Source organism: Tachyglossus aculeatus, chromosome 17 (assembly GCF_015852505.1).
Source record: "Tachyglossus aculeatus isolate mTacAcu1 chromosome 17, mTacAcu1.pri, whole genome shotgun sequence".
Lineage (NCBI taxonomy): Eukaryota > Metazoa > Chordata > Mammalia > Monotremata > Tachyglossidae > Tachyglossus > Tachyglossus aculeatus.
This window is the reverse complement of record NC_052082.1, coordinates 14,915,484-14,943,272: the sequence shown is the minus strand read 5'-3', so window position 1 is coordinate 14,943,272 and position 27,789 is coordinate 14,915,484. Positions and strand designations below refer to the sequence as shown.

The 27,789-nt window shown below is 44.2% G+C and overlaps 1 protein-coding gene across 1 annotated transcript in view; it reads left to right on the top strand.

Annotated features, from left to right (window-relative positions):
• Positions 1 to 27,789, top strand: part of SLCO4C1 (solute carrier organic anion transporter family member 4C1) — an 88,480-nt gene that overhangs the window by 22,322 nt on the left and 38,369 nt on the right. The window lies entirely within an intron of this gene.

Below are 27,789 nucleotides of genomic sequence, written 5' to 3'. Positions count from 1 at the left end.
AGTTTGGTGGATGTGTGGAGGGAGGGCATTCCAGGCCAGAGGTAGGACGTGGGCCGGGGGTCAATGGCGGGACAGGTGAGAACGAGGCACAGTGAGGAGGTTGGTGGCAGAAGAGTGGAGTGTGCCTGTTGGGCTGTAGAAGGAGAGAAGGGAGGTGAGATAGGAGGGGACGAGGTGATGGAGAGCTTTGAAGCCGAGAGTGAGGAGTTTTTGCTTGATTTGAAGGTTGATAGGCAACCACTGGAGATTTTTGAGGAGGGGAATGACATGCCCAGAGAGTTTCCGTAGAAAGATAATCCGGGCAGCAGAGTGAAGTGTAGACTAAAGCGGGGAGAGATGGGAGGATGAGGGACCAGAAAGGATATTTTAAAGTCCTTGGTTTGGTTTCAGTATGCGTAGTTTTGGATCCCCTGGACATCCCCCCCGACCCCCCACCTCCTTCCCCTCCCCACAGCACCTGTATATATGTTTGTACAGATTTATTACTCTATTTATTTTACTTGTACATATTTACTATTCCATTTTATTTTGTTAATGATGTGCATCTATCTTTACTTCTATTTATTCTGATGACTTGACACCTATTCACCCGGCTCAACCACAAGTCTGCTGTGTGACCTTGGGCAAGTCACTTAACTTCTCTGAGCCTGTTACCTCATCTGTAAAAAGGGGGAGTAAGACTGTGAGACCCACGTGGGACAACTTGATCACATTGTATCCCCCCCAGCGCTTAGAACAGTGCTTTGCACATAGTAAGCGCTTAACAAATGCCATCATCATCATTATTATTATTATTATTCACATGTTTTGTTTTTTCTGTCTCCCCCTTCTAGACTGTGAGCCTGTTGTTGGGTAGGGACCGTCTCTATATGTTGCCAACTTGTACTTCCCAAGAGCTTAGTACAGTGCTCTGTACCCAGTAAGTGCTCAATAAATATGAATGAATGAATGGAAGTCCGTCGTTCATAATACAACTTCTTATCTTGTTTATATTCCATGAAATATATGTATAGCTGTACTTCAGGTTTAAAGATGACACTACTTTCGTGAAATTTTTACTGGGGTCGGGGTGAGGCTGATAAGGCCTGTGAGTAACAGTTCTTGAGTGAGTAACAATATCTTTCACATTGTGTGTTTATTTAAAGATTACTGATCTGCCACTTGCCCCATTGCTACAGCATCTGTTTTAGAATTTGCTTCACAGGGTCTTTGAAGTGCTTCTTCCATCCACCCTTTTTTTTTGGTTTCTCTATTTCGGTCTCGCATTTCCTCCTGCCTTCAAGACTTCTCTACTTGGATGTCCTGTTATCACCTCAAATTTAATATGTGTAAAACAGCACTCCTTATCTTCCCACCCACACCCTGTCCTCCCTCTGACTTTCCCATCACTGCAGACAGCACCACCATCCTTCCCGACTCACAAGCCCGTAACCTTGGCTTTCTCCTTGACTCCTTTCTCTCATTCGTCCCACATAGTCCGTTTAGTACTAAATCCTGTCTGTTCAACCTTCACAACATCGCCCTTTCCCCTCCATTCAAACTGGTACCGCAGCAATCCAAGCACTTATCCTATCCCACCTTGATTACTGTGTTAGACTTCTTGCTGGCCTCCTTGCCTCCTGTCTTTCCCCAATCCAGTCCATGCTTCACTCTGCTACCTGGGTCATTTTTCTACAGATCGTTCAGTCCTTTTTTCCCCACTCCTCAAGAACCTCCAGTGGGGTTGCCCATTTACTTTTTGCATCAAACAAAACCTCCTCGCACTCAATCACTTTGCCCCCTCTTAACTCACCTCACTACTCTCCTGCTCCAACCCAGCCGGTGCACTTTGCTCCTCTGCCATCCTACTCACTGTATCTCAATGTCTTCTATCTTGCTGCCGACCACTCACCCAAGTCCTGCCTCCAGCCTAGAATGCTCTCCCTCTTAATATCTGTTAGACAATCACTGTCCCCATCTCCAAAGCCTTATTGAAGGCATATCTCTTCCAAGAAGACTTCCCTGACTAAACCCTCCTTCCCTGACTAGACCCTCCTTCCCTCTTCTCCCACTTTCTTCTCCATCATTGATTGGTAGCCTGCTCTCATCCATGGTTCTCTTGCTCTGCCCTGCAGCATTCCTTTAAAGCCAGTGGTCTAACTGCTTTCTGCAATATTACTGCGGGGTTTTCAATAAGGCCCTTTTTGGTTCGGGTTATGAGAATCTATAATGTGTTGAGGCATTGCTGGCTTGGGTGAAATTAGTTTTATTTCTGAGTCATTCCCTTCAAGCTTCCTGGGTTGACAGAATCTTGTAGGAATGCCCATTTCCCAATCTAGTTAGTAGAACTAACTATATATATATATAGTTTGTATAGTATATATGTTTGTACATATTTATTACACTATTTATTTATTTTACCTGTACGTATCTATTCTATTTATTTTATTTTGTTAGTATGTCTGGTTTTGTTCTCTGTCTCCCCCTTTTAGACGGTGAGCCCACTGTTGGGTAGGGACTGTCTCTCTATGTTGCCAACTTGTACTTCCCAAGCGCTTAGTACAGTGCTCTGCACACAGTAAGCACTCAATAAATACGATTGATTGATTGATTGATAGAAGCAAACTTACTCTGAGAGGGCACATTTCCTTGTTTATTTCTTCTTTGTCTCCATGTTTGACATTTAGCTGCCTATGGGATTGAAATACGTGCCTTTATAGCTTAGTGGTTTTAGTACTGAATAATTTTGTAATGTTTCAAGTGATAGTCAGCTGACCATTCAGTCCCCACAGATGAGCAGGAACGAGAACTCCTTCAGGAGACTCAGTGTGCCTGGGCTTAGGTGTCCAGTTTTTATTCAGTAGGCAAATGTAGCACTGCTGATTAAGAGTTTAGTAAAGACCATTGGCATTCAGCTTTCAACTTTGATATTAGGTGATTTTTATCTGTTTCAGTATCACTATCTCTCATGGGTTTAAATCTCCCGTGACAGTCAGCTTGTTGATTATCAGCACTGCCGTGGTGAGTCTTTTTAGATTCTTACAATAATAAAAATTGTGGTATTTGTCAAGCACTTAGTTTGTGCCAAGTACTGTACCTAAGCCTCGGGGTAGACGCAAAATAATCAGACACAGTCCCTCTCTCGTATGGGACTCACAGTCTAAGCAGGAGGGAATAGAATCGAATCCCCGTTTTACAGATGAGGAAACTGAGATCCAGAGAAGTTAAGCGACTTGCCCAAGGTCACACAACAGAGAAGTGGCGGAGCCGGTACTAGAACTCAGGTCCCTCTGACGCCTAGGCCCATGCTCTATCCACTAGACCACACTGCCTGTGTTTAAGAGGCAGGCATAGAGTCTATATGCTTGCTAATGTCTTTGAAATGTCCCACGTTGAGAAGGCTGGAGTCCGTAATTGATTGCAAAGCCTACTTAATAATAATAATAATGGCATTTATTAAGCGCTTACTATGTGCAAAACACTGTTCTAAGCATTGGGGAGGTTAAAAGGTGATCAGGTTGTCCCTCGTGGGGCTCACAGTCTTCATCCCCATTTTACAGATGAGGTAACTGAGGCAAAGAGAAGTGAAGTGACTTGCCCAAAGTCACACAGCTGACAAGTGGCAGAGCCAAGATTTGAACCGATGACCTCTGACTCCAAAGCCCGGGCTCTTTCCACTGAGCCACGCTGGTTCTCTGAGTTACTTCTCTGAGCTTTCCTTCAGAGGAAGGATTTCACCAGTGAAAGGAGCCACCACCATCAAGGTGTTTTTGCTCATTGCTGCGGTATCGACTCCTGATCTAACTAGCTCATTTGCCACAAGTACTGCTGATCTCATAGCCGCGGGCGTTCTAATGTCCCATAATGTGATTGTCATGTGTTTTGCATTTGGCTTCTGTTTGCAGCCCCAAGTAAAGGACGGTTTTCTGGTAAGACTAGTCAGAGCAAGGCGGAGAATTCAGTGGAAAGAGCCCGGGCTTGGGAGTGAGAGGTCATAGGTTCTAATCCCAAATCTGCCACTTGTCAGCTGGGTGACTTTGGGCCAATCACTTCTCTGGGCCTCAATTCCCTCATCTGTAAAGTGGGGATTAAGACTGTGAGCCCAGATGGGACAACCTGATTACTTTATATCTACCCCAGCACTTAAAACAGTGCTTGGCACATAGTAAGTGCTTAACAAATACCTATTATTATTATTATGCTCCACCACAAGTCTGCTGTGTGACCTTGGGCAAGTCACTTAACTTCTCTGAGCCTCAGTTCCCTCATCTGTAAAAATGGGGATTAAGACTGTGAGCCCCACATGGGACAACTTGATCACACTGTATCCCCCCCCAGCGCTTAGAACAGTGCTTTGCACATAGTAAGCGCTTAACAAATGCCATCATTATTATTTATTTATTTATTTATTTATTATTATGCCCCTCTTCTTCTTCTCTATAATTCTCCACTCCCCCATCCTGCCTTGTCCCATTCACCCACCTGTTCAAAGTCAAATTCCTTTTTAAAAACTTTCCAGTCAGAAGCAGTATTCCCCTCTAGACTAGAAGCTTCTTCTTCTTGTTGTTAGATTAAGCACCATGTGTCACGCACTGTTCTAAGTGCTGGGGTAGATACAAGTTAATCTGGTTGGACCTTGTCCCACATGGGGCTCGCACTCTGTATGATGTGATTTAACCGCTGCTCCTCCAGTGTCATGGTAGGATTGTCATACCGGCCTCAGTGACACAGAGCAAGGCTAACACAATTATTGAGACCTTGAAATCACGCAAGGCCGCACCAGTGATTAGGTTTTATCATTTCACGAGTTGCCCAACGGCAGCTTCAGCAAGGACCAGGATGAATTGAGTAAATGGATTAATTAGTGCCGGGGAGGATGTGACGCTAGAGGTTCAGCTAGATGGCTGATCTGTATCCCTCAATCTCCCCCTGTGCTACTGTCCGCCTTTCCCTGGTTGAAGACAGGATTCATCTCCCATGGAGCCGCCATTTAGGGTCTGCCTCCAACCGCCCATCTCCCAGGAGTGGCCGCGTTGTGTACTGGTTCCCAAGACGGACCAAGGCAACCGGTCTTCTCAACCCCCAAGTGGCCATGCAACCATGCAACCACCTGACCCAGATCTCCTAGGAATGTCCAGTTTCAGGTGGCAAAATCTTTTCCAAGCAGTAGAGCAGCGAAGAGGACTTGTGGGATTTCCTCAGCGTGCACCCGTCCTCTTCATTTTCCTGCTGGCTCAGTGTTCTGGAGTTGTCAACAGTCAGCGGGACAGCTTGGCAGTGTATGCTCTTGACGTGAGGGCAGATGTTATATCACTGTTTTGGGGGCCTGTGTATTCCTTCGAACCATTTTTGTACACTGAGCCCTCGAAGGGGCAATTAGAAGTAGCAACTCATAAGCTAGCTCTCTTCCTCCCTTCAAGGCCCTGCTGAGAGCTCACCTCCTCCAGGAGGCCTTCCCAGACTGAGCCCCTTCCTTCCTCTCCCCCTCGTCCCCCTCTCCATCCCCCCATCTTACCTCCTTCCCTTCCCCACAGCACCTGTATATATGTATATATGGTTGTACATATTTATTACTCTATTTATTTTACTTGTACATATCTATCCTATTTTATTTTGTTGGTATGTTTGGTTTTGTTCTCTGTCTCCCCCTTTTAGACTGTGAGCCCACTGTTGGGTAGGGACTGTCTCTATGTGTTGCCAATTTGTACTTCCCAAGCGCTTAGTACAGTGCTCTGCACATAGTAAGCGCTCAATAAATACGATTGATGATGATGAATAATTTAGGAACAATGATGAACACAAAGCTTCGAGATGCCGATGAGATGAGACGCCTTTGATGTACATGTCTGCATGGTTTGTTTGGTTGTCTGTCTCCCCCTTCTAGACTGTGAGCCTGTTGTTGAGTAGGGACCGTCTCTATGTGTTGCCGACTTATACTTCTCAAGCGCTTAGTACAGTGCTCTGCACACAGTAAGCGCTCAATAAATACGACTGAATGAATGTACAGCACTTATGTACACATCTGTAATTTCTTTATATTATTGTCTGTCTCCCCCTCTAGACTGTAAGCTCTTTGTCGGCAGGGAATGTGTCCGTTGATATATTGTACTCTCCCAAGCACAAAGTACAGTGCTTTGCACATAGACAGTGCTCAGTAAATAGGATTGAACTGAGCTAGAATACTGTTATTTTGAGCATTTTAGTCCTTGGTATTGGGAAGTCTATTATTGTTCTAGTGCCCGTGTTCCACAAAACAGAGCCTGGACTCTTAGCCCCTAGTTGATAGACCAAGCCCAGATGGGCTCCTCATTCTAGTAATCCCAAATGACCTCAATCCATCAATCAATGGTATTTACTGAGCGCTTCCTATGTGCAGAGCACTATACTAAGCTCTTGGGAGAATATAGTACCATAGAACTAGCAGACACATTCCTTGTCCATAATGCGCTTACAGTGTAGAAGGCGAGGGAGCCATTAGTATGAATACATCATTTATAAAGTAGAATGTAAAGATATGTACGTCAGTCCTGAGGGGCGACTATCAAATGTTTAAAGATCACAGACAGGAGGTTGTGCCACAGTTCTAGTGGTGTAGATAGGGAACCTAGAGCACCCCAGAAATCTTGGAGTCTCTAAGGCCACTGTGCAGGCAAAGCTTCAGGGGTCCTGAACAGCTTGGGAAGGTTTGAGTCGGGGCAGTCCAAAGAGAGAGGCAGCACACCTTGGGAAGCGGCCATGTGTTCCCCAGAACTTGAAGCAAGTAAATTTTAGAGGCCTGGGCATCTGCCAGTATGGACTCGGTGTTGGGTCAAACTGAGCCTAGACAAAAAAATCCTAGTACAAGAGTGATGCAGAAGGGAGGAGTAGAGGAAATCAGGGCTTAATTGGGAAGGCCTTTTGAAGGCGTTGTGATTTCAATAAGGCTCTGAATCTATGGAGTGTGGTGGACTGTCAGATAAGAAGGGGAAGGGAGTTCCAGGACAGAGGCAGAAAGTGGATGAGGGGTCGGCAGCGAGATGAACGAGATCTTCTATACTGTGAGCTCATTGTTGAATAGGGATTGTCTCTATCTGTTGCCGAACTGTACTTTCCAAGCCCTTAGTACAGTGCTCTGCACACAGTAAGTGCCCCATAAAGAGAATTGAATGTGTGAATGAATGAGTACAGTTAGTAGGTTGGTTTTTTAGGAGCAAAGTGAACATGCTTGGTTGTAGGAAATCAGGTAAAATAGGAGCGAGTGAGCTGATTAAGCCAGTGGTAGGAGTTTCTATTCGATGCAGAGGTGAATGGGCAGCCACTGGAGACTCATGAGGAATGGTGAAACATGGACTGAATTTTTCTTTAGAAAAATGATCTGGGCAGTAGAGTGAATGAAGTATGGACTGGAGTGGGGAATGACAAAAGGCAGGGAAGGTCAGCAAGGAGGCTGGTGCAGTAGTTGAGATATGACCATTCATTCATTCAGTCGTATTGAGCGCTTACTGTGTGCAGAATACTGTACTAAGTGTTTGGACCAGTATGGTAGCAATCTGGATGGAGAGGAAAGGCCAGATTTTAGCAATAATGAAACTGACAGGATTTAGTGAAATCAAATATCTGGGTTGAACAAGAGCCATATTGGCTCTTTGTAGATTTTTCAGGACTGCTGAAGTTGTTTCACAATTAGCACAGCCCTGGTGGTGGTAATAGCAGTAATAGTAGTAGTATTTATTTAGTGCCCATTTGGTAATAATAATAATAATAATGGCATTTATTAAGCGCTTAGTACACTGGTGCACTGTAATGATGATGATGGTGGCATTTATTAAGCGCTTAGTATGTGCAAAGCACTGTTCTAAGCCCTGGGGGTGGTTACAGGGTGATCAGGTCCCACAGGGGGCTCACAGTCTTAATCCCCATTTTACAGATGAGGTAAACTGAGGCCCAGAGAAGCTAAGTGACTTGCCCAAAGTCACACAGCTGACAATTGGGGGAGCTGGGATTTGAACCCATGGCCTCTGACTCCAAAGCCTGAGCTCTTTCCACTGAGCCACGCTGCTTCTCACTGTAGTAGTGATGACATGTTCTAAGCTTACATTGTGTGAAGCACTGAACTAAATACTAGAGAAAGGTCCAAGAGTATTGACTCTGGCCCCGACCCCCTGGAGATCACCCTCTTAATTAAAGGGGTTGGGGAGCTGAGATAAGGAGGATAGAGACAAAAGAAAAGAAATAATGGGTTAGCTCAATGTTTCACACATTGGGAGCACTTAGTAGATGGCAGCACTATTATGCAGCTCATTACCCTAGACAAAATGACTTCGACTTTAATTCCAGAGGGAAGTACATTGGTTAAAGTTTGCTTATGTCTCGCTAATCATACTGGCTTTGACTGGCTTTGGCTGGCTTTGACCAACTGGGGATCACAGTTTTAATCCTCCTTTTGTCTCATCTGTAAATTGTTACATACTGGAATGTAACTTTTGTAAAACCTTAGAGCTTCTAAGCTGGAACACTGTGAACCTTGGGTCCTTGGATAACTGATGGGCATTCTTGAGTGAACTGCCTGGCTCTGTTGCTAGCTCTTTTTATGATTCATTCTGCACTTGAGTTTGTTTGCCCACTCATCTTAAACCTTGAGACCTTGAGAGTGTGTTTCCATATCCCCGTGAGAGGTTGGTTTTTTTTTTTTATTTTTGGTGCTAGGCCAAGAATTCCCAACCTTAAAAACAATAACTTCCAAAATAGTTTCCTACTTATTAGCATGGTTTTTCCTGGTATTCCTGCGGTCGCCCGTATTCCTAGGTGTAAGGGTTATGGAAAAGTGGGAGTCTGCATGGGAGTGGCCCATTTGTGGAAGCTCCATCTTCTCTTTGGGAGGTGAAATTCAGGAGTTTACTGATTTGACTGTCATGGGTTCTAATCCTGGCTCCGCCATTTGTCTGCTGGACAAGTTGCTTAACTCCTCTGTGCCTCAGTTACCTCAGCTGTAAAATAGAGATTGAGACTGTGAGCCCCACTGTGGGACAAGGTACTGTGTCCAACCCAACTTGCTTTTATCCATCTCAGCGCTTAGTACAGTACTTGGCACATAGTAAGCACTTAACAAATACCATAATTATTATTGTTATTCATTTATTTCTGTCAGGGTTATTTTTTTGCACCTCTCTTTTAGGAAGAGGGATTCAGGCTGCTAGAACTGGATCATGTTCATGGGCTCTGTTGCATATGCTTGAAAAAAGTTATGTATCCTAGTTGTAATACTAGTATTTACTGATCATCATCAATCGTATTTATTGAGCACTTACTGTGTGCAGAGCATTGTACTAAGCGCTTGGGAAGTACAAATTGGCAACATATAGAGACAGTCCCTACCCAACAGTGGGCTCACAGTCTAAAAATCTCTCACTTGGTGCACTGCCGTACTTCTCGGTACTTGGTAAGTACAGAATAACCAAGGGCATGTTCCTTGCCCACAAGGAGATTTCACTCTTAACGGGAGAGACAAATATGAAACTATTTGCAAGTAGAGAGTCCATAAGTGCTAGAGCTGATTGGAAGCATGATATACCTTAAGGTGCTGGGAAATTAATTGGGGGGAAAACTCTTTGGAGGAAGTGGGACTAAGGAAGTGTGTGGATATGGGGAGAACTGTGATATAATGACAATAATGATGACTTTTTTAAGTGTCTACTACGTGCCAAACACTGTTCTAAGTGCTGGGGTAGATATAAGGTAACCAGGTTGTCCCATGTGGGGATCACAGTTTTAATCCTCCTTTTGTCTCATCTGTAAATTAAGTGGCTTGCCCAAGGTCTCACAGCAGACAAGTGGCGGAGCTGGGATTAGAACCACGTCCTCTGACTCCCAAGCCCCTGCTCTTTCCACTAAGCCACGCTGATATGGGGAGGGAGTTCAGAATTGGGGGGACAGAATTGTGGAGAAAGAAGAGAGTGAGTTGGGGAATGGATAGATAAGGTGGAGCCAAAGGGCCAAGAGGTTGAAACCAACTCAATCAAGCCAACTGGGTGTTTTTGTTTGATATGAAGAGACATGGGGAGCCATTGGAAGCTTTTTGGATAGAGGAGAGATGTGGACTGAGTGATCCATCAGGATGTTGATCCTTGTGGCAACATGTAGTATGGATTGAAGTGGGGAGAAACTGGAGTCTGGGATACAAGCAAAGAGGTCAATACCATGGTTTAACTGCGGCAAGACCATAGCAGTTGGGGTGGAGAGAAAGGGGCCGAACTGGGAAGTATTATGTGGGAAAAATTGGCAGGATTTGGCAGTGGACTGGATATGAGGAATGAGGGCAAATGGTTGAGCAGGACACCGAGGCTGTAAGCTTCTGGGCTGGGGAAGATAGTGGTATTAGCAGCTGAGATGGAAAATTCACGGCGGGGTGTGGGTTTAGGGGGTAAGGTGAGGAATTCAGTTTTGGACATGCCGAGTTGAAGGTGTCAGCAGGATAGTTAAGGGGAAATTTCAACAGACGTTCTCCTAAAAGAATAAGAAATGTAAAATGAAAGACAATGATTAAATGTGAAGACGAATGATAAGTTGGGAAACAACATGAAATTATTGCCGGGTGACGGCAGCCTTGAGGAAGTCATTCAGCTGGTGGGAAAAATGCTGGTGGAGGTGACCATCTAAAGAATATCTAACCACTTTTCAGGTCTTGAAGATCATGTTACTAAGGGTGGGAATTTCTCAATGTGCTCTTGGGGCTGATAAAGTTGGTACATCATCCCTCTGCATTGTCTGCAAGAAAGATGCACTGTCCAGTTAGCTACTCAGAATGCTTCCTTCTGTTTTTGGTTCTGCTTCTTAATTCTTCTTGGAACCTGTATGCATGTGTCTCTCCATTTCTGATTGCCTGTTTGCCAGCCTGGTCTGTCACCTACTGCTGTCTACATGTAGGTTTATTTATTTTTGTCTTTAAAATCTGTCTTCTCTCCTTCCAGTCTGTGGTTCTTGGAATATGGTTACCGTAGAACAGCTCTGTGTATTTTGCGGCTGTCCATTCTGCTAACTTAGGCTGCCCAGTGAAGCTACTCACTACCTTTCAATGTTAGTGGTATTTATTGAGTGCTTACTATGTGCAGAGCACTGTACTAAGTGCTTAGGGGAGCGTACAGTAGAATTAGTAGATACATTCAGTGCCCATAATGAGCTTGTAGTCAGTTGACTCTCATATAATAATCGTATCTGTTAAGCGCTTAATATGTGCCAAGCACTGTTCTAAGTGCTGTGGTAGAAGATAATCAGGTTGTCCCACGTGTACACAGTAAGCGCTCAATAAATGTGAGATGCCATGTCTAACTTCTAGAGAGTTCACTCAGGTTTATGATATTAAATGGCAAGATGGGATCACAAGCAAAAAGCAGAAGCAGCGTGGCTTAGTGGAAAGAGTATGGATGGGCCTTGAAGTCAGAAGGTCATGGGTTCTAATCCCAGCTCTACCACTTGTCTGTTGTGTGGCCTTGGGCAAGTCACTTCACTTCTCTGGGCCTCAGTTACCTCATCTGTAAAATGGAGATTAAGACTATGAGCCCCACGTGGGGCTGGGACTGCATCTAACCCGATTTGCTTGTGATCCACTCCAGTGCGTAGTACAGTGTCTGCCATATGGTAAGCACTTAATCCCCATTTTGCAGATGAGGTAACTGAGGCACAGAGAAGTTAAATGACTTGCCCAAAGTCACCCAGTGGCAGAGCTGGTGTTAGAACCCACGACTTCTGATTCCCAACCCCGTGCTCTTTCCACTAAGCCACGCTGCTTCTCGGTTCATATTCAAGCTACTGCTAAATCTTGCCTCTTCCCTGTCCACGACATTGTACACAACATTTCCCACGTGCTTAGTACAATACTGTGCACACAGGAAGCACCCAATAAATACAGTGGATTGATTCCCACCTCCATCCATTCCTCTCCACTCACTGTTGTTCCCTTGGTCCATGTGCTTCTCATATTGGGCTAGGCTATTATATCATTCATCTCACTGGTTCCCACCTCCCCCTTCCCTCACCCCTCCGCAGTCTATCCTATATACTGCTGTGTGGATCATCTTTGAAAAACATTATGCATCTCCCCTCTCCTCAAAGCCCTTCAATGGATTCCAGTTTCCCGCTGCACCAAGCACAAACTTCTGGCAATGGGCTTCAATAATAATAATAATTTGTGGCATTTAAGTGCTTACCATATGACAGATACGGTACTACGCACTGGCGTGGATTACAAGCAAATCAGGTTAGATGCAGTCCCTGCCCCCCATGGGACTCACAGTCTTAATCTCCATTTTACAGATGAGGTAACTGAGGCCCAGAGAAGTGACTTGCCCAAGGCCACACAACAGACAAGTGGTAGAGCTGGGATTAGAACCCATGACCTTCTGACTTCAAGGCCCAACCATGCTCTTTCCACTAAGCCGCACTGCTTCTGCTTTTTGCTTGTGATCCCATCTTGCCGTTTAATGTCGCAAAGCTGAGTGAACTGCTCTAGAAGTTAGACGTGGCATCTCATATTTATTGAGCGCTTACTGTGCACAGAGCACTGTACTAAGCACTTGGGAGGGTACAATGTAACAATAAACAGTCACATTCCCTGCCCACAATGAGCTTGCAGTCAGAGGGAAAAGGTTGGCTTCTACAGTCGTTGCCTTTGTCTGCTCCAGTGGAATCAGGGGATATTGTAGCACAGTGCCTAGCACATAGTAAGTGCTTAATCAATCAATCAATGGTATTTATTGAGCGCTTACTGTGTGCAGAGCACTGTACTAACAAATGCTTAAGTTATTACAGCCTAGTGGAAAGAACACAGACCCGGGAGTCAGAAGGATCTGAGTTCTAATCCCGGCTCTGCTGCATGTTGTGACCTTGGGCAAGTCACTTCACTTCTCTACTTCTCTACCAAGGCCCTACTGAGAGCTCACCTCCTCCAGGAGGCCTTCCCAGACTGAGCCCCTTCCTTCCTCTCTCCCTCATCCCCCTCTCCATCCCCCCCATCTTACCTCCTTCCCTTCCCCACAGCACCTGTATATATGTATATATGTTTGTACATATTTATTACTCTATTTATTTTACTTGTACATATCTATTCTATTTGTTTTATTTTTTTAGTATGTTTGGTTTTGTTCTCTGTCTCCCCCTTTTAGACTGTGAGCCCACTGTTGGGTAGGGACTGTCTCTATATGTTGCCAAGTTGTACTTCCCAAGCGCTTAAGTACAGTGCTCTGCACACAGTAAGCGCTCAGTAAATGCGATTGATTGATTGATTCTCTGTCTGTTACCCCATCTGTAAAATGGGGATTAAGACTGTGAGCCCCATGTGGGACAGGGGACTGTCTCCAACCTGATTAGCTTGATTCTACCCCACCGCTTTAGCGCAGTGCCTGGCACATAGTAAACACTTAACAAATACTATGGAAAAAAACAGGAGGGGATATATGCCTGTACATATTAATTCCACTTAGATTCTCCGATGCAAACGGTGGTTTCATAGCAAACTATAGCACTGTTATAGTTCATGTTGTATATTAACTAGGGAAACACATTCCCTAGCTTGGTAATACTACTTATTCATCTCAAGATGTTGTGTGCTTCCCTCCACTAGTAGAAAATTCCTCAGAGTTTTATGGCCGTTGTTCCTCCTGATTGGGGGTCAGCGAGAAGACAGGCCTCTTAATGCTTTCCCCATTGGACATTTAGGTCCCCAAAGGACACCAGAAACTTGGCAAACTTGGCAGTTTTAAACGGGGAAATATTTTGGTCAGGAGAACATGGGGGGTTAGAATTCCCAGACCCGGACAGGACCTTCCATTAGCTTGGTTTCATAATCCTGTGTGGAATTAAGGCTGCTTGAAGCTAATGTTGTTTCAGTTAATTGCATTTATTGAGCACTTACTGTGTGCAGAGTACTGTACCGAGTGCTGGGGTATAACAGTATTGTGTATGGAGGAAGACAGTTTAGGCTGAGCCAGTGGGAGGGAAGGGCTAGTATAAGGGAAACCAGTGATATGCTGGTTTAAATCCTGAATAAGTCAAAACATGATGTCATGCACAGCTAAATTGATTCTAGTACAAGAAGAATTAAACCCTAGTTCTCTAAATGATAGACTATCATGATAGAGAAGGTTCCACCCTTGTGACAAGGAAGTAATCCCAAAAAGATGACAAGAGCACCTTAATGATCTCCTGCCTTTATGAAGGAGGATGAACTTCAAAAGCATAGTTGGCCCGCCGAAGGGAGAAGACAAGGGTAATACTTCACTCTTGAAGTCACCACTGCAGTCAGAGCCAATGCCGAATGACTAAAGTCCCAGTTATGATGGGAGCTAGCTGAAGCTAACAAGCTGACGCCTGCTGTTCAGTCACCTCTTCAGGGTCTTCCTCAAAACGCCACAATTAAAGTATGGAGCGCTGGGGAACGCCACAGGATTTGAAGGATGCCAACATTATGACTGCCTACGAGAAGAAAGGGGAGACTAAATCGTGGCGGCGTCACCCTGCTCTCTGTTGCCTGCGAGGTTCTAGCTGGAGTCGTCCTCGACGGGCTGCTGAAGGACACCGTCAGCGATGCTGTCCCAGAGTCACCGTGTGGCCAGAGAAGTTAAGTGACTTGCCCAAGGTCACACAGCAGATAGGTGATGGAGCCCGGCTCAAGTAGTTTGAAGGGTACAGATCCAAGTGCATAGGTGATACAGAAGGGAGAGGGAGTAAGGGGAAAAGAGGGTTTAACTGGGGAGTCCTTTTCAATCCACTCTTTGCAACAAGGATTCTGCAAGGTGTTGTCAGAATGCAGTACCAGGCCTCTGGGAGTTTTTTTTCTTTTTTAAAAACCTCAACAGACTCTAGAGTGTGCATCATCCAAAGACTTTAAATCACTCATGTAGTAACTCCTTTACATTGATGACTTTGAAAGCACACACCCAAGACATCCAGATAATTATGAATCACCTTTCAGAACCAGCAAAACACTGTGGGTTGACAGCCTGAAGAAGAGTGAGATTATGTTCTTCTTCAGGCTGGAAGCTCCTCCATTAGATTTTGAGCTCCTTGAAGTTAGGAATCAAATTTAACCATCATTATTGTATTTTACTCTCCCTAGCAGGTCATATAGTACACTGCACACACACTAAGCACTCAAATAACAAATAATCGACCAAATAACAATGGTCGATTGTAAGTAGGGAAGCAGGGGGGCTTAGTGGAAAGAGCTTGAGTCTGGGTTCAAATCCCAGCTCTGCCTCTTCTTGCTTGCTGTGTGTGAACTTGGGCCAATCAGGTAACTTCTCTGTGCCCCATTTTCCTCATCTGTAATCAATACCTCTTTCCCCCTCCTACTTGACTGAGCCCCATGAGGAACAAGGTCTCTGCCTTGGGAGAAGCAGCGTGGCTTAGTGGAAAGAGTCTGGGCTTGGGAGTCAGAGGCCCATGGGTTCTAATCCCAACTCTGCCACTTGTCAGCGGCATGACTTTGGGCAAGTCACTTAACTTCCCTGGCCCTCTGTTACCTCATCTGTAAAATGGGGATGAAGACTGTGAGCCCCACGTGGGACAACCCGATAACCTTGTATCTACCCCAGCGCTTAGAACTTGGCATATAGTAAGCACTTAGTCATCATCAATCGTATTTATTGAGCGCTTATTATGTGCAGAGCACTGTACTAAGCGCTTGGGAAGTACAAATTGGCAACATATAGAGACAGTCCCTACCCAACAGTGGGCTCACAGTCTATAAGGGGAAGACAGAGAACAAAACCAAACATACTAACAAAATAAAATAAATAGAATAGATATGTACAAGTAAAATAAATAGAGTAATAAATATGTACAAACATATATACATGTATATACATATATATACACTTAACAAACACCATTATTATTATTATTATTATTACCCAATCTGCATATACTATTTCTATCCCAGAGCTTAGTACGGTGTTTGGTACACAGTAAGTGCTTAATACCCCTTTCAGGGTCGCACTTGGAGAGTTTCCAGCACTCTACCAGTCTCGGCTATGGGAGGGAGAGTCAGGCAGAGGCATAACCATCCGATTCCTAGCTTGGGCAGTGACTAGCTAGTGGAAGGCAGTCTGCTACAAGTCAAAACTCTCCTGTGCTGGGCAGCAGCAGCACGGGAGAGTCGAGGGCATATACTCAACGTTCACTGCGCGGAAGGAGGCAACGGTAAACCACCTCTGTATTTTTACCAAGAAAACTCTCCAGATCCACTACCAGAACGATCGCAGATGGAGAGCAGGGCGGTCTGGGAGAGACGTGTCCGTCGCGTCGCTATGGATTGGAAACGACTCGAAGGCGTAGGACAAGTGCTTAACAAATGCCATGATAATAACGATTATTTTACTATTACTAAACCCCAAGGTGACTGGGTCTAGTGGAAAGAGCTCGGGTCTGGAAATCAGAAGACCCGAATTCGAGTCCCAGCTCCACCGTGGGCTTGCTGTGGTATGAGGCAATTCAGTGAACTCAGCACCTCAAGATGTTGTAAGATTAAAATGAAGTAATTGATGTGCAAGTGCTCTGGAGTAACAAAAGCGCTAAGCAAATACAAGGTATCATCAGCCTGAATGTGGTCAACCCGACCCCTAATCATCCATCTAAATCAGTGACATCACCATCACGTGGGTTAGTGGAAAGAGCCTGGGCTTGGGAGTCAGAGGTTGTGGGTTCTAATCCTGGCTCTGCCACTTATTAGCTGTGTGACTTTGGGCAAGTCACTTCACTTCTCTGGGCCTGTCACCTCATCCGTCAAATGGGGATTAAGACTGTGAGCCCCATGTGGGACAACCTGATTAGCTTGTACCTACCCCAGTGCTTAGAACAGTGCTTGGCTCATAGTAAGCGCTTAACAAATACCACTATTATTATTATTAAGCACTTTCTCTTTGCAGAACAATGTACAAAGCACTTGGAGAAGTACAGTAGAAGAGAGTTGGCAGACACTTTCCCACCCACATCAAGTGTACAGTCCAGAGACACAGTTAAATCAATCAATCAATCGTATTTATTGAGTGCTTACTGTGTGCAGAGCACTGTACTAAGCGCTTGGGAAGTCCAAGTTGGCAACATATAGAGACAGTCCCTACCCAACAGTGGGCTCACAGTCTAAAAGGGGGAGACAGAGAACAAAACCAAACATACTAACAAAATAAAATAAATAGAATAGATATGTACAGGTAAGATAAATAAATAGAGTTAAATGTTTTCTTTGGATTCTGTTACCTGGGAACAATGATTCTCAGCTAGAGAAGGAGGTAGAAAGTTTGATCATGAAGGCTTTTGCAGGTTCCGTCACAGAGTTAAGGGGCCATTACGGCCCTGAGGTTCACCTTAAACCGAAGGCATGCCAAGAAACTGAGATTCCCCGCTTTTTTTTGACTGAATTATTTTTTTTTTTTGTCATGAGGCTACCACAGACACCGTATAACAATTATGGAATGTGTTAAGAACTTATACTGTGCCAAACACTCTAATAAGCGCAGGGGTAGATGCAAGAGAATCTGATAGGACCCACCCTCTGTCCGACATGGGGCTGTCTAAGTAGGAGGGTGTAGGATTGAATCTCCACTTTACGGATGAGGCACAGAGAAGTTGAGTGATTTGCCCAAGGTCACACAGCAGACGTGTGGTGGAGCTGGGATTAGAACCCAAGTCCACTGATTTAGTAATAGTATTTATTAAGTGTTTATGGAGTGCAGAGAGCACTAAGAAGTGGGGAAAGAATACACAGGAGGGAATTAGGCATGAGCCCTGTCTCTCGAGGGGGGCTCGCATCTTGAGGGCGAGGGGAGCGCACCCCACATCCCACTGGAGGGCTGATGATGTCTGCTCTGAGGAACAAACAATCGAGGCAGCCATCAGCTTTTGGCTGGCAGGGCTACTGGGACTTCAGGACGAGTGAAGTCATCGAAGCCAGAAAATCCGACGGGAAAATGACCTGCGGGGTCCTGGGGCTTGCTTTTTGTGTTTCGTTGCTCTTCAAATGAGCGTCTTCCTGTATGCAACTCTCAGTTATCCTTACAAAATGGATCTGGGCTTTTTCAAATGAATCAGCAAGGTTTCTATTTCCTAACAAAGGAAGCCCAGCCGCTGGTAGGAAGAAACAACGGTTTATGAAATTTCGACATTTGACACTGGACTGCATGTGTGTTTCCACTACCCTCAATCCCGCTTAAAGTCACCATTATTCACAGCGCTCTTTCCATCCTTTAACTGTTTTCTGGTAAGCTTTTGGGCCTGTGAATTTAAAAATGCATTTTAAGTAAAGGAATAATGATACCAATCTGTTGTCTGCTATGTGACCTTGGGCAAGTCACTTCATTCATTCATTCAATCGTATTTATTGAGCGCTTACTGTGTGCAGAGCACTGTACTAAGCACTTGGGAAGTACAAGTCGGCAACATATAGAGACAGTCCCTACCCAACAACGGGCTCACAGTCTAGAAGGGGGAGGCAAACAGCAAAACAAAACAAGTAGACAGGTGTCAATAACATCAGAATAAATAGAATTATAGCTATATACACATTAATAAAATAAATAGAATAGTAAATATGTACAAGTAAAATAGAGCAATAAATCTGTACAAACATATATATAGGTGCTGTGGGGAGGGGAAGGAGGTAGGGCAGGGGGGATGGGGAGACTTGACTTCTCTGTGCCTGTTACCTCATCTGTAAAATGGGGATTGAGACTCTGAGCCCCATGTGGGACAGGGACTGTGTCCCAGTGCTTAGTACAGTGCCTGGCACATAGTAAGCGCTTAACAAATACCTCAGTTATTAATGAACAAGACCAAACAATAGTAATGACATGGAACCAAATAGGTAATAATGGGAATATGTTTGGGTTTGGTTATTACTTTCATCCAATTAGGGGTTCTAAAGGAGTAGGTTTTTTTCATTTTAAAATGATGAAATAGAAGAAGAAAAATACAAATCACGGGTTGGGATTTGAAGCTTTATCATATAGTTATAGCGAGCTGGAATTAGATGAGTCCTAATTTAAATGTTAGGATAGCTTTGGGGAAGAAATGGTGGTTAAAATTCTTGACAGTATTCACGGTAGCACTTTTTTTTTCCTGTTTCGAAAGTTGATTCCTTTGGCCTGCCCCCGAAGATATTAGAAGTCCGACGTCGCTATCTCCCAAGTACTTATTTAGACTGTGAGCCCCATGGGGGACAGGGACTGTGTCCCACCTGATTATATGGTATAAATAGCTCTTGGCACACATTAAGAGAAGCAGTGTGGCGCAGTGGAAAGAGTCAGAGGACATGGGTTCAAATCCCAGCTCTGCCACTTGTCAGCTGTGTGACTTTGGGCGAGTCACTTAACTTCTCTGGGCCTCAGTTCCCTCATTTGTAAAATGGAGATGAAGACTGTGAGCCCCCCGTGGGACAACCTGTTCACCTTGTAACCTCCCCAATGCCTAGAACAGTGCTTGGCACATTGTAAGTGCTTAATAAATTCCATTATTATTATTATTATTATTATTATATTATTATTATTAAGGTCTTAACAAATGCCATTACTACTGTTATTGGGTTTTGACATGGATGGCGTTGTCAAAAGATTGTTAGGGGGAATCAGAAATATTTTTTCTCCAGGAACCTAGAATGGTTCAAAAGAAGTGATTTCATGTCAGCATGCAGTCAAATAAAAACACCAGAAGGAAGTTTGTAAAGATTGGGTTTGTTTAACTCAGCAGCGCTCTGAAAAAATCGATTGGTATGGTGAAGAAAGCCATCCCTGCATTCGTTTTATTACAAAATCCCCAAATTGGAATTATTAAATTACATCTTCCTCCTAACCGGAGTTTACTACACCTTTTGGCCTCTAAGTTGTATTTGCAAAAGAGATTTAGTGAAGGCAATTGTTTTTGGACAGCAGAGAGAGAAAATCCTTTTCCTTTTCTACCCTTGTGCCCATGTATCAAGACTCTGCTGTGCAAATACCATCATTATTATTAAGATAAGGATTAAGGCCATCTACTGTTTCTTTTCCTTTAAAACATAGAGCCAACCTGTTTACTTTCTTCATTTAAAAAAAATGAATTCAGGAGTCATATTAGTGACCCGAGAGTGGCCCTTTATGAGGATACAGAATTTGATTGCATGGCTCGTAAGGGCTGTCCAGAATGAACTAGATTGTATTGGGTTACCCTGCGTAAATTGTAAAAGTTTCTTTAAAGCAAGTACTTAGCATCCTTTACTTCTCTATACAAAACATCTACCATTTCAAAATTTTCTAAAAAATCCCCCACTCCGCTGAACCGTTAATGTGATAATTATTATTATTGTGGTATTTAAGCACTTACATTATGCCAGGCACCGTACTAAACACTGGGGTGGATACAAGCAAATCAAGTTGGACACAGTCCCTGTCCCACATCATCATCATCATCAATCGTATTTATTGAGCGCTTACTATGTGCAGAGCACTGTACTAAGCGCTTGGGAAGTACAAATTGGCAACATATAGAGACAGTCCCTACCCAACAGCAGGCTCACAGTCTAAAAGGGGGAGACAGAGAACAAAACCAAACATACTAATAAAATAAATAGAATAGATATGTACAAATAAAATAAATAAATAAATAAATAAATAGAGTAAAAAATAAATTAATAGAGTAATGGGGCTCACAGTCTCAGTCCCCATTTTTCAGATGAGGTAACTGAGGTACAAACAAGTGAACCGACTTACTCAAGGTCACATAGCGGACAAGTGGTGATGCTGGGATTAGAACCCACGACCTTCTGACTCTCGGGCCCATCCATTCTCTATCCACGGCGACATGCTGCTTTGGAATCCGCTGACTTATTCCTCCTTGATGCGGTAAGGTTGCCACAGGTCAGATATTGGCCCAGTTGGGCTACAAACTGTTTGCTCTTTCTGGTATCTGGGCAGCTGTCCCCAAATCCCGGCACCAGACAACAGCTGCTGTGTTTATCTCCAGCCCAGTGGCCTTTCATTTCGCCAATCAGTTTAGTGTGGGCTAAACTCACTACTAACTCACTAATCTCCTACTACAACCCAACCCACAGACTTGGCTCCTCTAATGCCACCCCTCTCACTGTACCTCCATCTCATCTAGAGAAGCAGCGTGGCTCAGTGGAAAGAGCCCGGGCTTTGGAGTCAGAGGTCATGGGTTCACATCCCGGCTCCGCCACGTGTCTGCTGTGTGACCTTGGGCAAGTCACTTAACTTCTCTGAGCCTCAGTTATCTCGTCTGTAAAATGGGGATTAAGACTGTGAGCCCCACGTGGGACAGCTTGGTCACCTTGTATCCCCCCCAGCACTTAAAACAGTGCTCTGCACATAGTAAGCGCTTAACAAATGCCATTATTATTATTATTATTATTATCTAGCTCACCGCTGGCCTCTCGCCCTCGTTCTGCCTCTGGCCTGGACACCCTCCCTCCTCATATCCAACAGACAACGACTCTCCCTCACTTCAAAGCCTCAAGATCTCAACATCTCCTTCAAGAGGCCTTTTCCGAACAAGCCCTTTCCTCCTTTTCAACTCCCTTCTGAATTGTCTCCCTGTTGTACTCCCTTTATTCATCCCCGCTCCGAGCCCCACAGCACTTGTGTACGTAATTAGAGAAGCAGCGGCGTGGCTCAGTGGAAAGAGCCCAGGCTTTGGAGTCAGAGGTCATGGGTTCAAACCCCAGCTCCGCCACTTGCAAGCTGCGTGACTTTGGGCAAGTCACTTCACTTCTCTGGGCCTCAGTTACCTCATCTGTAAAATGGGGATTAAGACTGTGAGCCCCCTGTGGGACAACCTGATCACCTTGTAACCTCCCCAGCGCTTTGCACATAGTAAGAGCTTAATAAATGCCATTATTATTATTATCAATATTGTAATTATTTAGATTAATGTCTGTCTCCCCCTCTAGTCTATATGCTTATTGTGGGCAGGGAGTGTCTGTTATATTGTTGCAGTGTACTCTCCCAAGTGCTTAGCTCAGTGTTCTGCATACAGTAAGTGCTAAATAATCAATCAATCAATTGTATTTATTGAGCGCTTACTGTGTGCAGAGCACTGTACTAAGCGCTTGGGAAGTACAAGTTGGCAACATATAGAGACAGTCCCTACCCAACAGTGGGCTCACAGTCTAAATAAATATTACTGACTGGTTAACAGTAGCCCCCAAAGCAGACATTGCCATTACGTTCCCACCTTTGCTGTCCCGGAGCTGGGCCCAGTTCTCCTGTTTGCCTTGAGGGACCCTTTTGGAAGGGCAGATTGGTGGTGGTTGTAGTGTTGTAATATTAATTATGGTACTTGTTAAGTGCTTACTATGTGCCAAGCACTTGGTAGATAAAAGTTAATCAGGTTGGACTCAGTCCCTGACCCACATGGGGCTCACACTCTTAATCCCCATTTTACAGATGAGGTCACTGAGGCCCAGAGAAGCGAAATGACTTGCCCATGGTCAAGTGGCTTGTCCCTTGGTGGGGAGGAAGGAGGGTCTTTTCCCCATCCTCCTTGCTCTCTCGATTCATGTGGCAACTGGGCAGGTAGGAGAGGGCAACCCTAGCCGTGACCTGAACGTTGCCGAATGCACCCCGGGCTTCCTTCCCTTTTCTGGCCCAGCTCTGAACATTCACCTCGTTGCCGAGGGACCAGGAAGGAAATCAACCCACAAAGGTATTTCGTTTTCTTCTTACAACAGGTTAGGCCTACAAGCCTTCAAAGCTCAGTCTCTATTAACCGATCTAATAAACAAGCAGGCAGGCAGAAAGCAAGAGAAGGATTACTCATCTTTCCCAGTGATTTCAGAAAGATTGAGGGAGCGGAAAGATTAGTAAACAGCAACAAGCCTTTCAAGCGGCAGTCACAACAGCGTGGCCAAGTACTGTCCGTATATGCTCACGAGAGGGGAATGTCTGACACGCAGAAGCTTGTTCATTTCACCAGATAGTCCTCTAGATTGTAAGCTCGTTGTGGGCAGGGAAGGTATCTACCAACTTGGTTGTACTGTACCCTTCCAAGCGATTTGTACAGTGCTCGGCAAACAGTAGGCATTCAGTAAATACCATTAATTGTGTGCAGAGCACTCTATTAAGGGCTTGGGAGGGTACAGTACAACAAGGTTGGTGGATATGTTTCCTGTCCACAAAGAGCTTGCAGTCTCAATCTGTATTTTTATATACATACATATCTATTTATTATTACAGAAATTTACCTGGAATAGACACTGCTTTTTTCTCTCTTCTCAAGATATTTTCCTTTCTTCCATTTTATGTCACTGATTTTTCTCCCCGATTTTTGTTCTGTTGGTCTGTTTAATTGTCTTAGACCATCAGCCCATCTTCAGGGTCAAAGAAGTAGTCCTTCTAGCCCAGTACTCTGCCTCTGATAGTGTCAATATTATGCCTGGAAGAACAGCATGGCCTAGTGGATAGAGCACAGGCTGGGAGTCAGAAGGACCTGGGTTCTAATCCCGACTCTGCTCCTTGTCTGCTGTGTTAACTTGGAAAAGTCACTTCACTCCTCTGAGTCTGTTACCTCATTTGTAAAATGAGGGTTTAATCCTCCTCCCCACGTTAGACTGTGAGCCCCATGTGGGGCAGGGAGTGTGTCCAACCTGATAAACTTGTATCTGCCCCAAAGCTCAGAGCTTGGAATCAATCAATCAATCAATCAATCGTATTTATTGAGCGCTTACTGTGTGCAGAGCACTGTACTAAGCGCTTCGGAAGTACAAGTTGGCAACATATAGAGACAGTCCCTACCCAACAGTGGGCTCACAGTCTAAAAGGGGAAGACAGAGAACAAAAACCAAACATACAAACAAAACAAAATAAAAATAAAATAAAACAAAATAAAATAAATAGAATAGATATGTACAAGTAAAATAAATAAATAAATAAATAGAGTAATGAATATGTACAAGAATATATACATATATACAGGTGCTGTGGAACAGTGCTGGACCCCCAGTAAGTGCTCAACAAATACTATCAAACTAAAAAAGTAGGTGACAGCCAGATATCCCAACAGCTGCTTTCTGGATGCCAAAATAGAGGATCTGATGATGGGGGTGGTGAAAGAACGTTCGTAGAACTTGGAAAATCAAAATTTCAGGTGTTGTAGCCTAGCATTGGAGAGCCGGGAGACACAGCAGAAGACAAACTAGCGTGGTGTAAAGCAATCTGAAAAGGGATGAGTCCCTTAGAGCGGAGGACTCACAGCACACCATCAAAGGCAGACTCAGAAGTGAAGCCAGACACCACGGGTAGCACATGCAGCAGCATACTGTACTCTCCCAAGCACTTAGTAAAGTGCTTTACACACAGTAAGTGCTCAATAAATGATTGAATGAATGAACGAATGCAACATGGAATGATAATCTTAATCTACACGCTTTATGGAGGGGATCGCAAATCATGCATTGGTCTTTCCAACCATGTTTGCCAACATCAATTAGAGAATAATGGTCAGAAGACACATCTCTGAAACTTTTCTCCTATCTGAACACGCAGATGGAGGCTAAAAATGTCATCACAACAATTCCATCATTCAAAAAGGAGCACATATTTGGTGATGACTGATTGGGAGCCACACACACAGAGACATACAGATGATTAAGAGCCACTTCTCAGCCAGCAAAGGACTATCGATTGACAGTTAGCCTCAAGAAGACTGATGTTATATACTACTAAGTTCATAGGCCGTAAGACAACATGACCTATTGGAAATGACTCGGTTCTAGAAATAAAGCACTTAGTACGGTGCTCTGCACATAGTAAGCACTCAATAAATACCATTAATTGATTCTAGAAGACAAGAGACATGAATTCTAGTCCCAGCTCTGCCACCAGCCTGTTAGGGAAGTTGCTTAACCTCTCTGTGCCTCCAATTCCACATCTGTAAACTGAGATAATGCCTCCCTCGCCCTGCCTCACAGTGATGTTGTTTGGATAAAATGAAATGATTGAAAATGAAAGCACTGGAGATCATAGGATAGGATTATTATTTTCTTGGCAATCTGATTGTCAGTGGAAGGTTGAAAGATTAATTGATCGGTAATTCACGTTTAGGCAGATGACCTTTGTGATTTGTGGTTCAGCCACTTCACGAGAAAAGTCCAGCGGTCCTCGGACATGTGACACAATTGATTCCTGAAAATTGCATCTTAAAAGTCAACACTTTGAAAGTCAGAACCAATTTTCTCATAGGAACAGTGCTACGAATCAGTCGTATTTATTGAGCGCTTGCTGTGTGCAGAACTGTTCCAGATGCTTGGGAGGGTACAATAAAGCTGAGTTGGTAGACACATTCCCTGCCCACAGACAGCTTACAGTCTAGAGGAGATGTTATGTAGTACTAAGTACATTGGTTGTCTAGATTATAAGCTCATTATGGACAGGGAACATGTCTGCTAATTCTTTTGTAATGTGCTCTCCCAAGCAGTTAGTGCAGTGCTCTGCACGTAGTAAGTGCTCACCAATGCTACTGGTTGATCGATTGACAGGCATTGAGGCAACATGACCTAGTGGAAATAACTCAGTTTTAGGAGACAAGAGACCTGGGTTCTAGTTCCAACTCTGCCACTTGCCTGAAAGGTGACCTTGGGCAAGTTGCTTAACTTTTCTGTGCCTCTGTTTCCTCATTGTAAAATAAAATAATTCTTCCTTCTCCTTGCCTCGTTATGAAGGGGGCCCTGGGACCTGAATCAAGGTTAAATACTCTATTCAGAATTACTTGGAAGTTTGACCCCATTGAAATTATGGACACATAATGTAGCCAGACTAATGTATTTATTGAATCTGAGAGGTTCCAAGATAGCTAACTTTTACTTCATCTGAAGTATAATGGTTGTGCTGAGCCTTCCTGGTGACTCTTGTCTGGCAGTCAGGTAATGCAACTTCCTCTTCCGTCCCCACATCACGGCTTTTTAGAGAATTTAAGATAATTCAGTGCTTAGAACAGTGCTTTGCACATAGTAAGCGCTTAATAAATGCTATTATTATTATTATTATTATTCCGTTGGCTCCCATAGATCCCCCACTCACCTCATCCCCAATGCTAGTGCCGAAAACAAAGCTAGTGTTGTGAAGTTGCTATCAAGGTGTTTTAAAGCTGAAACAGCTGTAAATTGAGAAATGTGGTAACTGCTGTTCCTTAACTCAGAAGCATCAGAAGTTAAGGATTGCCTGCAGCAAAATAAGAATGGATATTGGTGTCTCACTTGTCACAGATTGCTGGTTCAAAGCTTGAGGCACAAAAGAGAGGTGACTGAAAGACAACCAGTAACTTTTATATCAGTATTTTTACTAAATTAATTTGGACTTTGGGCTATAGTTAATTATTGTAGACATAGATTTCATGAGAACCAAATACAATTGCTTCAGGGTTTCTTTTTCTGTTTCTCATCATTTAATAAAGTACCCACTGAAGGTTCTGCTGTCCTTTAGGGTGGAAACCGGTGGGTCTTTTTTCAGCTGAACTGCAGCCTCTTTAAAGAGAAGACTGTCTCTCCAGAGGTGTTCATAGTGATGCAAAATGCTTTTCTTAAATGTCATCAATTTTAGACTGAGTCCAGCAGCCTTGATCTTAAACCATCTTTTTATGGTATCTGTTAAACATTCACTATGTGTCAATATGCCCAACGTCACTTAAATTCTCTGTGCTTCAGTTTCCTCAACTGTAAAATGGAGATTCAATACCTATTCTCCCTCCTACTGAAGACTGAGCCCCACATGGGACAGAGACTGTGTCTGACCTAATTGACTTGTGTCTCCCCCAGCACTTAGGACAGTGTTGGACACAGAGAAAGCCCTCAACAAGTACCATAAAACGAATGAATAAACAAATAAGGTCACCCCACGGGCAAGTGGCAGAGCTGGGATTAGGATCCAGGTTTCACAGGAAACAAGTAGGGGAGTAAAGTTAAAACTCTGATCCTCGGGCTAAATCAGTCAATCCATCGTATTTATTGAGCACTTACTGTGTGCAGAGCGCTGTACTATACACTTGGGAAAGTACAATATAACAAAGTTGGTAGACACGTTCCCTGCCCACAACAAGTTTACAGTCTAGAGGGGGTAGCTATTAATAGAAATAATTAAATTACGGATATGTACATAAGTGCTGTGGGGCTGAGGAAGGGGTGAGTAAAGGGTGAAAATCCAAGTGTAAAGGTGAAGCAGAAGGGCCTGGGAGAAGAGGAAATAAGGGCCGAGCTGGGGAAGGCTTCTTGGAGGAGATATGCCTTCAATAAGGCTTCGAAGGTGGGGAGAGTGTGATGGTTTGTCAGATATGAAACAGCATGGCCTAGTAGATAGAGCGAGAGCCTGGGAGACAAAGGACCTGGGTTCTAATCCCAGCTCCACAACTTGTCTGCTCTTTGACCTAGGGCAAATCACTTCACTTCTCTGTGCTTCAGTTACCTCATCGGAAAAATGGGGATTAAGACTGCGAGCCCCATGTGGGACATGGGACTGTGTCCAGTACTTAGTGCAGTGCCTGGCACATAGCAAGCACTTAACAAATACCATAAAAAAAAATATGAAGAGAGAGGCTGTTCCACGACAGAGGCAGGATGTGGGAGAGAGGTTGGTGGGGGGTTGATGATATCAAGGTACAGTGAATAGGCTGACTCCCAAGCCTGAACTCCTTTTACTAGGCCGGGCTATATAGAGATCTGTGTGTCTTAGATCAGTGCTGTGCCTTAGCTCTCTGACTAGTATGCCTCAGGTCAGTGGTCATGAAAAAGTTAAGCCATATTGCTCCCGCCATGGTCAGAAAGCCGAATTGGAAGAGAGGTCATGTGGCAGGATGACAATTCGTGCG